The sequence below is a fragment of the Pogona vitticeps genome, chromosome 1 (assembly GCF_051106095.1).
Source record: "Pogona vitticeps strain Pit_001003342236 chromosome 1, PviZW2.1, whole genome shotgun sequence".
Lineage (NCBI taxonomy): Eukaryota > Metazoa > Chordata > Lepidosauria > Squamata > Agamidae > Pogona > Pogona vitticeps.
Window position 1 is genome coordinate 308,957,626 of NC_135783.1, and position 12,941 is coordinate 308,970,566.

At 41.3% G+C, this 12,941-nt stretch overlaps 1 long non-coding RNA gene across 1 annotated transcript; it reads left to right on the forward strand.

Moving 5' to 3' along the window:
* Positions 1-1,508: 1,508 nt before the first annotated feature.
* LOC144588693 (uncharacterized) lies at positions 1,509-11,916 on the forward strand. The gene is made up of 2 exons (XR_013544358.1): positions 1,509-1,627; positions 11,209-11,916. It is a non-coding gene; the product is annotated as an uncharacterized LOC144588693 (long non-coding RNA).
* Positions 11,917-12,941: the final 1,025 nt, after the last annotated feature.

The window sequence follows — 12,941 nt, forward strand, 5'->3', positions numbered from 1 at the left end:
TGCTTTGTAACTTTGTTCCACAAAAAGATGCATTCCCCCATCCTACACATTCTGGATGATAGAAATTCTGTCAACAACTACTAACAATGCATTTCTCAGCTGCCCCTCCCACTATCCCCATTTATGTTGCCTTCTGATTTTTTTTTCTTGTTTTGCTATAGTACACGTCAGGCTTTACTAACTAAAAAATCTTTTAAAAGGAAGGAAGGAAGGAAGGAAGGAAGGAAGGAAGGAAGGAAGGAAGGAAGGAAGGAAGGAAGGAAGGAAGGAAGGAAGGAAGGAAGGAAAAGAAAGAAAGAAAGATGCAGTTGCTACACAAAAGTTTCTGCAATGCAGGTAGGCCTTTGTCTGGTGTGTGACACTCTGAAAACTGCCCCTCCCTCCAAAGCAGATGCAGGGATATCAGGGCCCTGGCTAGCAAAGGACAAATCTATCATGAAAATGTCAACCACAGCTACCAGAGGCAGAGACAGAAGGTACTGAATCAGTTTAGCAGCACTAATCCAGTATGTGGACTTTCCTTCCTGCTGTAGATATTATTCACAGTTTGAGTATCAGGTCTATTCTCTACCAACTTTGCTTGTTTCCATCTCTGTTAAAGTCAAATTAGATGTGATATTGACATCATCATTTTAGGATATTTGTTTTAATTGAGTGTGCAGGGAAGAGAGGTTTAACCCTTTCATAACAGCTCTGATCCCAATGGAAACTCCACCCCCATATGCACTTTCTCTGTGGCTACCATGATGGGATTGGGGGAAAGACTCCCATTGGCACTGGTGGGAACATTTAAACACTAGTAGTAACAAGGGCACATGTAGCAGCATAAGAAAATAACCAGGGAGGTGATGTTGAGGCTTCTCTGCCAGTTTGGGTGCACAACACTAATCTTACCCACATATGTTGACTATCAAGAATCTAGTGCTCAGTCCTTGTCTCTGTGCTATGAGTTGCAGGATCAGTTCTTTAGATCAACAAGTTTAGTCAAATAGGAGTGCTTCATTTTCATTACTCTTAACTACTGTATCCTACATTCAATACTCTAAATACTAAACGCTATAGGATACTATATCCTAAAATAACTAAATTGTATTTTGGGAATATTCAGAGCATACATTCAAGCAGATTTTTCTCTTTCTAATTTTTTTAAAATGAGGTTTAACAACGACCAGTCGGCCACCTGCCCGCCCACCCTGTTTCTCCCCATGCACCTATTTTGGGAAACATGCAAACACTGTTGGTGTCAATCGAAATAACATCTTTACATTTATGCTGCTCGCTGACCTCAAAGGGAATGAGTAAAAAGATCAAGAGACTGAGGGAACCACAACCCAAATTGGGTATGGCATTTCGTGAAAGTTATGCATGCTCAGTTGTATTTGGCAGCGAGCCACCATGTTCAGAATTAAAAGGTGGATTATTATGGATTTGTTTTCTTTTGGGAATTAGGACTGGCACCGGCTTAGCTTCAGTAGAGGTATTAACCGAAATGCATTTCTGTCTTACAGCTTCATCTCATTTAGCCACTGTGACTTTGGGGTGACTTCCAAAGCAATCCAATCAGAATGAGTCGGCAGATTAACACTAACTTTCACATCAGGATGGGTGGCAATGCAAACGGAAGCAGGTAAGGCAGGATGATGTAGCAGCTAAAATCAATCAGTTGATATTCACGCTTCCTACTGAGGCCTCCCTACCCCACAACAATCTAGTACTGTTTACGGTGTGTATTTTGTCTTTCTAAAATGCAAATAAATTGTATCTTGTTATTATTGACTGGCAGAGTCTATTTTGGCAAGGGAAAATCTCCTTTTTAGTCAGGCAGAATGTCTGACTCAGCCACCCCTGGCTGTGTTTTCCTCTCCCCCATCCCCCACCCTGATGCCTTGGCACCTGATGAGCTTAATTGGGAGAAATGTCATCCGAGTTCAGTGGGAATACCCTGTCAAGATTATGATGGGGTGGGTTGTTTCACTTGTCATTTATGCAAAGATTTAAGCTGGCTAATTTTTTTCCCTGTTGGAAGAGGGAGTGATTGTACATTATGTTGCTTCTCATTCTCCAGGTTCCAAGGAAATACTGCGCTCAGACACAAAATGACAATAAGCACATGACTTCTGCTGAAATGGAAGCTGTATGCTTACCTTTTCCTTCCCTCTCCAGCTTCCTCTTTTCTGGTTTATGGCAAGCAATAATATGCAGCTAGGGCGCAAAAACATGGAATGACATGGCCTGGAACTCACTGGTTTTAATGTTCAAAACTGAGACTATTTAACTGGTAATGTAGCACTATGTTAATCGGAACATCAATTTGTGTGCTCTCTGCAGAGGGCACATTTTAAATTCTGCAACTCCCCTCTTCAAAGGGAATTCAATTTGAAAAGCTCTATAAAATGCATTTAGATCAGTGGTCCCCAACCTCGGGCAACCCAGCTGTTTTTAGACTACAACTGTCAGAAACCTTGGCCAGCACAGCTGGCTATAAAAAGCTTCTGGGAATTGTAGTCCAAGAGCACCTTGGTTACCTAAAGTTGGGAACCTTTGATTTAGACTATCCCAGTCCAAAGACTTTCTTTAACATACCAAAGCTTCTGGAAATTAGAGTCTGCAACAACTAGGAACCCCAATGTTGGGAACCATTGCTTAATATAAAGGCAGCCAATCCTCTTCAGCTCTACTTCCTCACCATAAAACACACAATAAAAACCTTTAGTTGAATATAGGTCTAAATAAAAGGGGTAAGAGCCTTGCCATATGATTCCAGGTAGCTACTAATCTCAAAGTGACCAATTCCTATTAGACTTAAAATCAACTGTAAAGTACTGCCAATAAATTAAAAAAAAATTGGTTTCCATCTCCCAAAGATAATGTTTGAAAAATAACACTATGCAGGGTAAAACAACCATCCTGTGCAAATAAAAGGCCTCTGTGCAAATGAAATGAAACTAGAATGATTTGCATAATTAATCCCCTAAAGGTCTCTGGTTGCAGGAAAAGAAAGCCTCCATTACTTCTTGTCCTATGCCATGGCTCCAAATTTTCTCTTTGAATGAAACAGGAAAAGAAATTATTGATGAATGCACATGAAAAAGCAAAAAAAAATAATAATGAGAAAGGTGCTCCATTGGGTTAAGTAGGGTTTCTTTTTCTTTTTATAACTAGAGAAATACTAGTTTAGATTAGAAATTCACACACTTCTGTCTATCTCAGCCCTTTTGCACCAGACAGAGAGGACTCCATGTAAGCTATGTTGTTTTCATGTTCGTTTTCTTTTTTATTCAGATTTACAGTCATCCTTGGGATGGCCAGTGAGAACTGGACTTGAAATTTAGCAGCTTAGTTGTCTGAGTTTGGCAGTTCAACAGTAGATCTGCTTCTATAGTATGAAACACTATTTGTACCAATAAATGGGGTTGTGGTTTTTTTGGTGCTTTTTCCTGTGCCTTAGTCAATAATTTATTTTGGAGGGAAGGGATGCAGAACTGTAAGGGAACATTCTATGGTTCTGACAGGTCGCTACTGAGTGAGTTTAGATTTACTGGGATTCTGAGCCTTTGCAGGGATGAAGTCTCAATAGATACCATGTTTCCCAGAAGGCAGATGGGTTTGAAGCCAGAAACAATCATTAGGGCTGAGAGTTACAGAGAGGTAAGTGAGGCACTCTTTCCATGCAGATAAAATCAAATGAATCCTATGCTTAAAATCTGAATAGCGAGTCTTGTGACACTCAGATGCTCGTGTCAGTTAAGAATTTGCCTCTTCCATTCACAGGAAAATTTGTTTCTGTCCAGAGTGGTTGAGTTCTTGGTGATTATCCTGCTGTCCCAACTGGTGATTCTTCTGAATGCTTGCTTGAGTTCCTGAATGAGAATACAGCCTGAACATTGAGCTTCCTTCTTAGAACTTAGAACTGCAGAGCTGGAAAGGACCCTATGGATCATTGAGTTCAGCCCTTTCCAAGGAGGCACAGTGGGGAATTGAACCCTCAACTTCTGGCTCTGCAGCAAACCTCTGAGCTACCTAGAGGTTTCTCCAAGGATTTGGGGATGCTATAACTCACGGGATGAGAGCTGGAACAATGGTGGAAGCTTTCAGCTGAACCCTTCCAAACATAGACTAGAACTTCTTTGAAACCCTATTCTGCACTACCGATGACATCAAACCTTTGTTGGCATCCCAGTTTGGAGCATGCCCTCCAGATCTGTAATTCATATTACAAAATAGTGATCCCTTTGCAAAGCAAAAAGTGAAGTGTGTGGCTTATATACCTCCCCATATCACTTAAAGCACTCTGGGCAATTTACAAGTTAAATGCAGGCTACACATTGCACCTCCAGTGAACTGGGTACTCATTTTACTGACCTCAGAAGGATAGACCACTGAGTCAATCTTGACCTGTCTACCAGGGATTGAACCCTGGGTTGTGAGCACAGTTTTGGTTGCAATATAGCAGTTTAACCATTGTGCCATGAAGCTCCTTGTTGATTTCCTACCAATCCTGTCTTGATTTTGCACATTAACTGGATTCCCAATCCTATTTCGTCAGCCCCAAGTCTACATCTTATTGGACAGAGCACTTGCTTTATCACAGTATCTTGTCTATTGGCCGATGGAATGGAAGAAAAGCTAGGATTCTGCTATTAGGTACATAAGACAAGCTTTTGAACTGTTTTCACATAATAGACAGATCAGCCAGAAAATCAGGATTTCCCTTTGTAAATATGGATAGCTCGTGCATATGCTATTATTCTTCTAACTGCATTGGATGACCTAAATATAGAAACAAGTGGTTTTTTTTTTAAATTATGGGACTCCATTTTTCATGAGAATCTGTCATATAATTTGTCACATCTAGCACCAATCTACAGACTTAGATGTTAAGTATGAAAACAACCTCCTTATACATCATTATAACTCAAGGCCTTTTCATTAAAAAAACAATATAACCATCAAGTACTGCACTGCATATATATATATGAGAAAATCTGTTTTGGAGGGGTCACAATAGGGATGTTTTGACCTTTTCCAAGCACTTTCAGGTTAAGATTTCAAATAAGGTTAATCCATGATTTGTTGTTTCTGCTGAGGTTATCAAGTACCCTTTATTTGAACTGGATGCCAATTGTCTAGACAATCCTGACGAAAGCTGATTTCCTAAGCTAAGCCCATTTTCTGTATGGCATCTACTGCACTGTCACTGTTAAGCCAAAACAGTATTTTAAACATTTCCTGTCAATGCTGTACCTGCCCAATTCCTTTTTTTATCCTCCAGCAGCTGTCCCTATCCTCTTATGTCTATTACTTTTATAGTAGCACAGGTGTACACGGCCCTTCCAACACAAATACACGGTTCTCATTCTGAGCAGCTTAAAGCTTAAGACCTCAGCTACTCTCTTGCTTAGCACACAAGATAAACATGGGTGTTGGTGGGTCCTCAGGAATTGGCAGTTTGTATAGGAAAGAGAATTAAGATCATTAGAAAGCAAAAAATCAGGATTAGAGACTGGGTGTCAAGTCAGAGTGTCTGAGGCCTGAGCATCTCTCTAAGAGCCCTAAGGACTTTATAAATATCTAAGAAAAAAAATCAGAAAACTTAATTATTTTAACACTCTGTAGCACATAATTTCACATCTTGACATGGCACAGTCTTAGCTTAAAGTAGGAATCAGTAAATTGGGAAAGAGGGGCTTGAAATTTGAAAGGTGTTACACTTCAGTAGTGGACATCATGGTGCATTAAGGCTTTATTTTGTATTTTGCACAAAACAAAAATTTAAAATGTTAGATTGCATAAAATGAGGAAAGAGGAAAAATATAAAATATGAAGCAAGCAGAATAGTGAATGGGTGACTAAAGCAGCTCACTTTAAGAATCGCAGAAAAACCCTAAGCCAAATAATAATAGAAAAAGGACAAGCATTGAAGGAGTCAATCTAATATCTCTGAGAAGAGAGTTTCAGCTTTTAGATGTCGCTAGAGAAAGTGGAATGTAAGACCTAAAAGTGTTAAAGTGCAAAGAAACTTAATAGCAACTTGGCAACTTAGAATGAAAGAGAGTCAAACTAGACGTAATACTAGTTGTGTTAATGGGGACACATTTTAAAAATGTAAATAAAAGTCTGCAACAGAAGGATTGCAACAGATGAGGAAGGAATGATTAGCCTTTCCTTCCTCTCCCTTGATAACAATGGGAAATTGTTCACCCTAGCTTCCCTCTTGCAGGGTGAAAGAAAGCACCAGTGGCATCTCTGGGACCTTGCTTGCTGATTTGTCCTTCGTATGGCTGAAATTTGCATTTTTAAAAATACAGACATTAACTGCAGTGAATGATTGGTTTAAAAGACATAGACATTTGTGCAATAAATGGCTGGTTTGGTCCACAAGAATGTGGAAAGTAACTGTTTACTTGCTTCTTTTGTTTCACCTTCCAGGCTGATTCACAAAAAGAGACTTTTGGCTGGGGAATTTTGCTCCAATCAGAAATTAATATGGTAACAAAAAAGGAAAGGAAAGGAAAGGAAGCAAAAGCAGACTACAGAGTTGATGTAAAAAGTTTTACTGAAAACCCATATAACTGGACAAACAAGGATTATTTGCCTACTAATGATTTAGCCTGCAAGGTAAAAGATTCTGAGAGTTTAGTCCAAAAAGGTAACTTTTCCAGGCTGTTGTATATCTATGACAGCAATTAAGCAATATAAATTTTCCTTTCCTGATATGATTCACAAGAAGCCGTAAGATTCACTTCCAACCATCCATTAACCCAGTCTTGTAGACAATATCTAATAGCATTAGTTCTGTTGCAGTAATTTCTTCAATAGTGGTTCATTACCAGCGCTTAACAACCGCCTTCTGGCCTCTAATTAATTACCTTGTTTCTGACTGTTGATTAAGGGAAAATACTGTCCAGGGCATTGTTTGCTCAATTACCCCAAAGCTCTACACAAATGCTCAGAAATTATTGCAGGGAGAAAACACATACACCGTTCTTTGAATTTAATTGTGTTTTAAAGCAGAGGTCCCCAAGTCTGAATATTTTGTCTCCCTCCTCCCTGGGGATTATTATTTGTTTCTTTGAATCAGATAAGTAAACTGTTAACAAGTAATGGGTAACATGCTACATGTAGTGGTGACAAGCACACAGCTATTTTCCTTTTGCCATTCTGAGGAAACGTTCTCAATGGAGGGTGTGTCTTGGGCTGTGTTAATTGCGTGGAGTGTTTGTTTCTATTAATGTCTAATTTGACCCTCTGTCTGGCCCATGAGCTGATACAGTATCGGGGGTGGAGCCAAGGAGGTATTATCAACAAACATGTACAGGTCATGAGGTTTGCCTTGTGCCCCCTGAACTACCCCACTGCCATCATCAAGGCGCAACAAGAACATGATGAATGAAATGTCATTGATGAGCTTCTGCACCCGGAGTAGAGGTGCAGAAGCTCATCAATGACATTATTCCCTCCATGCTCTCACGCAGCAAAATGTGTAAACCTAGGAAGTGTTTCTTTTGTGTTGCTGATCCTTTTGCTATAGAAAGAGTGTGATTTGCAGGTAGCCATTTGGGGCATTTAGCATTCAGAGTAAGATTACACTAATGCTGAGAAGACTGTTACGTGAGCTGCAGGAAGCATTCTTACCAGAATCAGCAGCCTTGCCAGTCTGTTTTTCTTCCACAGGGAACAGAATAGAATTATCAATGAAAGGCAACTCCCTTGCCCCCAGTATATCAAGGACACTGTATTTCTGCTAATTTTAATTTGAGGACTGGGTGTGTGAGGGGAATGCTTAGCAGAGGTTTTCAATAACCTTTTAGTTTTTTTCCCCCAAGATAACCGGAGCTGAGAAGCATGTGTAATTAACATAATAAGAAAAAAATGTGTCATGATGGGAAGCAACATGAAGCCTGAGAAGTTGTTACTTATGCCAAATCTTTCAAAGAAACTATTAGTTGTGTCCACACTTTGTCCATTCATTTTGAAGCACTGTGAAGTGAGCTAATGAGGAGTTTCCAATCTCACCTAGAAAAAATAAAACCAGCTGATAGTCTGAAAGGGAGAACTCATGTATACATAAAGACTGGTGCTTTAAAAAGTGCGCAGATGATCTAGAATTAGGGGTATGTCATGAGTTGGCCAGTTTTGCTAAGTATCAGAGAATTTAGGTAGCATGAACAAAAAATGTTAAGAATCTCCAGAATTGGGGTAAAGGGCATGAAAAGGGCAAATGATTCATATAAGCCAGTGCCACATTTACACATTTTGCTAGGAGGCAAACATCTGCACTTCCACCTCTTTGATTGTGAACATCAAGCAATAAATTGTACACAGCGTTGTATTTTAAATGTGTTTATTTGAGGGTGTGGGTTCCCCGTCCAAAAGACAAGATTGCAGTTCCTTTTTCCTCAGCTCCAAGACAAATATAATTGTAATTGCAATAATATTACCAACAATCACCAGTTTAGAGGTGTTATCTGTATTTCCTAGTTTGCTATACAGCTTCCTCTCTTGCAAGGTCTAATACAGTTTAAACTTAATTAGACTGAAGAGCAATGTCTTGCTTTGGTCCCAACAGTAACACTTGGTTCTGAGCTGATAGAAAAGGGCACCAAGCTTTCAGACTGTTCTTCATTTTGTCTGGTATGGTGTTTTGCAGGCAAGAATCACCAAAAGTATATATATAGCTCTCTCTCTATCACACATACACACACAAAATCACTGCGTTCACTGCCACATATGCATACATGAATGCAGGTACACACATGCAGTTCTTGTCTTCCTTTTCACTTTATCCTTACAGCTAGGGCTGAGTGTGTAGCAACCCTACTGCCAGACCACTCTAATGGCAAAGGAGTAGCAGGGCTTGGCAGACATATGTGAGTAAAGGAGCTGTTTCAGAGGCAGCCTGAACCCATTTTCCCCCTTGGAGTTATGTATTTGTACATTTGCAGATTAGCATTTTTAAAAAAGGCATGAATGGGGAAGATGACAGGCTATGACCTGGGATCCGAAGTGCTATGCGATGTCAACAATTTTGGGAATGTGGTGGACTTAAAATAGAGGTTGCTGTATGGTTACAGTTCAGATAGTCCTGCATTTCTTCTCAAATAGGGGTGATCCCTCTTCTAAATTAGTGTATTGTTATCAGGAAAGGATTAAGCTGGCAGACCACTCTAAATGGCAAATTGGTAGCAGTGCTTGGCAACAATTCCAGAGGTGGGCATGCTGTGTAGGTGATTCCCCCAGTCTGTAATCTGGTATCCAGAAATGTGCCCAGGCAAAAAGATTAAAAGGATTGTTTGGCTAGCATTGATAAAATGCACCAAAATGAACAGAAGGGCTGGTACGAATTGAGAAATACTTGGTTCTTCTTACATCTGCCAACAGATTTCAAGAGTAGCAGGTGCTGGTATTTCTCTGCTCTTTATCAACAAGGAGACACGAACAAAAGTAAAAGAAGGGAGAGATGGTTTCTGGCACGATGTTGAGCTCTCCAGTCAGAGCCAAAACAAGAACGCATCTATCCATCCACATTTGCCCCGATAATCCTGATAGTCATAAATCATGCATTGTCAAGTCAATTCTGGCTTATGGCAAACTTTTGAAGCGTTTTCTAGGTAGAGAATATTCAGAAGTGGTTTACCATTCCCTTCTTCTGGGAGTGCCCTGGGACTGCACAGCTTGTCCAAATCCATACAGACTGGATCTATTCACAGGAGGCACACTGAGGAATTGAACTCACAACCTCTAGCTCCTCAATCAGATACTTAAACCACCATCTAGCTCAGCATGATCTTCATAGTGTAAAGCAAAAATGTGAATGGAGCAAAACAGAAAATGCACAAAGGTGTAAATACAAGTATTGCAGAGGCAACAATGAGGGACAAATCACTTTGCTTTCTGGAACCATTGGTGGCATCTTCAGTTGAGTAGCGAAGAAAATTTCCACTTCACCTATAAGTGCTGGAAGGCAATGATGGAGGCAGAGAGCATCACTGCAAGCATGTAAGCATGGGGTCGCTGACTGGCTAGGCACTGCCAGAGCAGGTGAAATCTTTGCCTGCCCAGAGTAACAAGACGAGACACGGTATATGGGTTTACTAGGGCCACAACTTTATTAACTTTGTAAACTTTACCTTTAACATTAACTTTACCTTTAACTTTAACTATCATAAGACGGCCTGCCATAGTGCAAAAAGGTCTGCAACTGGAGTCTGCCTTGCCCTTCAGGTACAGACCACATCCTAGCGAGTTCCTGTTCTGAAAGCGTGGTGTCCTACTAAACAGCACACTTTGAGTCCTCCAATAGCTGGAGTACCCCAAGGTGGTCCTCCTGGCCCTAAGTGCCCAGCGTCCACTGGGGTCCCCTGCTTCCCTTCCCTTCATCCAAACCTCCACCAATGTCATTTTGAAAGGAGGGGTGCCTCCTTTTTGGATCTCACCTGCACTTGTTCCTTTTGCATTACCTGCAGTTGTGACCTAATTGTAGTGCCAACCTACCATTGACTGCCCCTAATCACCCCTGCGAATAAGGATGGGATGGGCGAAAGCTCGCTCGCACCCAGGGCAAATCGAGTTGTGAGCCAAACATTCCCAGCCGACCCCTCAGCAATCAGCTAATCTCACTCTTACCATGGGGGGCTGGGTGGGCAGATGCCATCAATGAGAGAGGGCTAGGCAGACCTGGGCAGCCTTTTTAAAGGCTCCCTTGGCTTGCCCTGCTTGCCCGATGTGACCCAGCTCACCTGCATCCGTCTCCTCCAATCAGGCAGGCAAAGAAGCCCCGCCCAGGCAGTTGCCCGTCTCGTGGAGAAGCCCTTTGTATGGTTCTTTACAAGTAAACCAGACTTGGCCTGTATAAATCTTTTAGAAGTGATCACCTTCAAAAACAAGACTAGGGATTTTAACATACTCCTGGCTGACATATAGAGAAGGGATATATCTCTAGATATTTTGTCATCATAACACCTTATCCTGACACAAGAACCATAAAATTTGATGAGGAACTGTTTTGTTTTGGGGTTTTTTATGTGGGGGGGGGAATTATTAGGATCTAAGAAAGGAATTCTGATTGCTTTTCAGTCTTTTTGAAATGTTTAGAAATCTTGAAATGTTGCAGGGTAGCAGTGGGTGTTTTAAGTTTTTTTTTTTACTAGTGTTCTTCTATTCTTTTGTGATCAGATTTCCTCTCTGTGTTTGCACTTGTATTTCTAGTGCCTGGTGCAGCTCAAAAGGAAGGAAGGCAAAGATCAGTTTGGAGGCAAAATGGAAGAATCTATAGCAAAGAAACATGATCGTAAGGAGAAGACCTACAGTGAAAATCAGTGGCCTGGAATGCAATAAGGAATGCTGTCTAGATTCTTTTTGCAAACTGTGTTGATAAATGTTAATCCAGAATCTCATGCACTTTCTAATGCCTTTAAATGACATTTATATGAACTTATATACTCTCCCTATTCATAGATCTAATCATAAAACACATCCAGTTAGCTTTCGAAAGGCCATCAGCTGTTGTGACAGCCAAACTGCCATGCGTACTTTTAAAACCTTAATTCTTACAGATTGTTCTGTTTACATCGTAAGAAACCATGCAGACACTGTGTTATGTAGTGTGAACAAAATGTCATGGCAAGTTTCACTGCCACTTCCCTAAAGCATAATGAAAATCTGGTGGCTTCTAGATTACAATCCTCCAAAGATACCCCAATGGAAAATTCTGGTTACTCCTTTTTAGCAGTGCTGTGATGCTTTGGATCCACAAGACTTAAAAATAAACAGCAACAAGGAGTCTACAGATGTGAGTGCTTTGCAAAATGCACCCATTTCAGATGGTGGGCAATTAAATCAATTTCCTTTCAGCTGTATTAAAAAAAATAAAATATAGGTATACTGTAATATTGTCGTCCAGGGACTTCCTTTGTAGATGTTCCACTGGAGGTAAATTCCTGAGCAAACATGAGGCCAGGTTATATGCTGAATGGTGAAAGCAGGGCATATGCTTTTCTCAAGCAGCAATCTGTGGTGCTGGGCACTTTCTTTAATTTTTATTTTTTCCCTTCTTTGTTCCAGCCACCAAGAAAGCTCCCCTTGGTTTCTTAAAGCAACAGCTGGAAAGGGACTGAGTAAGGGTCTTCAGAAGAATGGTGGGAAAAGTTCTCTTTTGTTTCTTCTTAACAGGCAATGCAGGGTAGTTGGGGAGCAGGATATGGTTATTCATTTGTTTGTTTGTTTGCTTACTTGCTTATAAATAAACAGACACTGGGTACTAAAGTGAGGAGGGGAAACAGATACGATAAAAATCATAGGAGGCAAAGGACGGAGGAGCTAAAGAGACCGGGACAGCGTGTCCTCAGGACTGGGCCAAGCAGCTGCTCTGAGGCGGGACCAGGGTGGCGGGGACTAAAGCAGCCAAGCATGGTCACTTGTCACGGCCGTTTCTTTGTAACCGAGAGATACTGAAGGGATGATGAAACGAGGAGGGGCGACGAGGCAGGCACAGAAAATTGGCTTGCGTGGGAGTATGGCAGGGTTAAGAGACAAGGCTGGGCCAGGGCAGGGAAACCTGATGGACAAAGAGGCACGACCTCAAGCGCAGGAGGGGAAAGGAGGAATGTCTAAGCTGAGGTAGTTTCAGGCTCTAAATCCACCTGGTATGTGCGCAAGCATGACACGCCACCACGAGTGTGACACGGCCCCTGCAAGTGTGACACTCCCCGTGAATGTGATACACCCCCTGTGTGAGCATGGGGGTGCCCCCGCACACAAAGCCCATCCCCCAACCGGTCTGTGGTCCCCAAAAGGTTGGAGACCGCTGCGCTAGGGGACACATCAAGCCGATTCTGTTTAAATTACACTGGCTACCAGTTGCTGCCCAGGCCCAATTCAAAGTGCTTGTTTTGACATATAAAGCCCTAAACGGCTTGGGCCTTGGATACCTGAAGGACCAC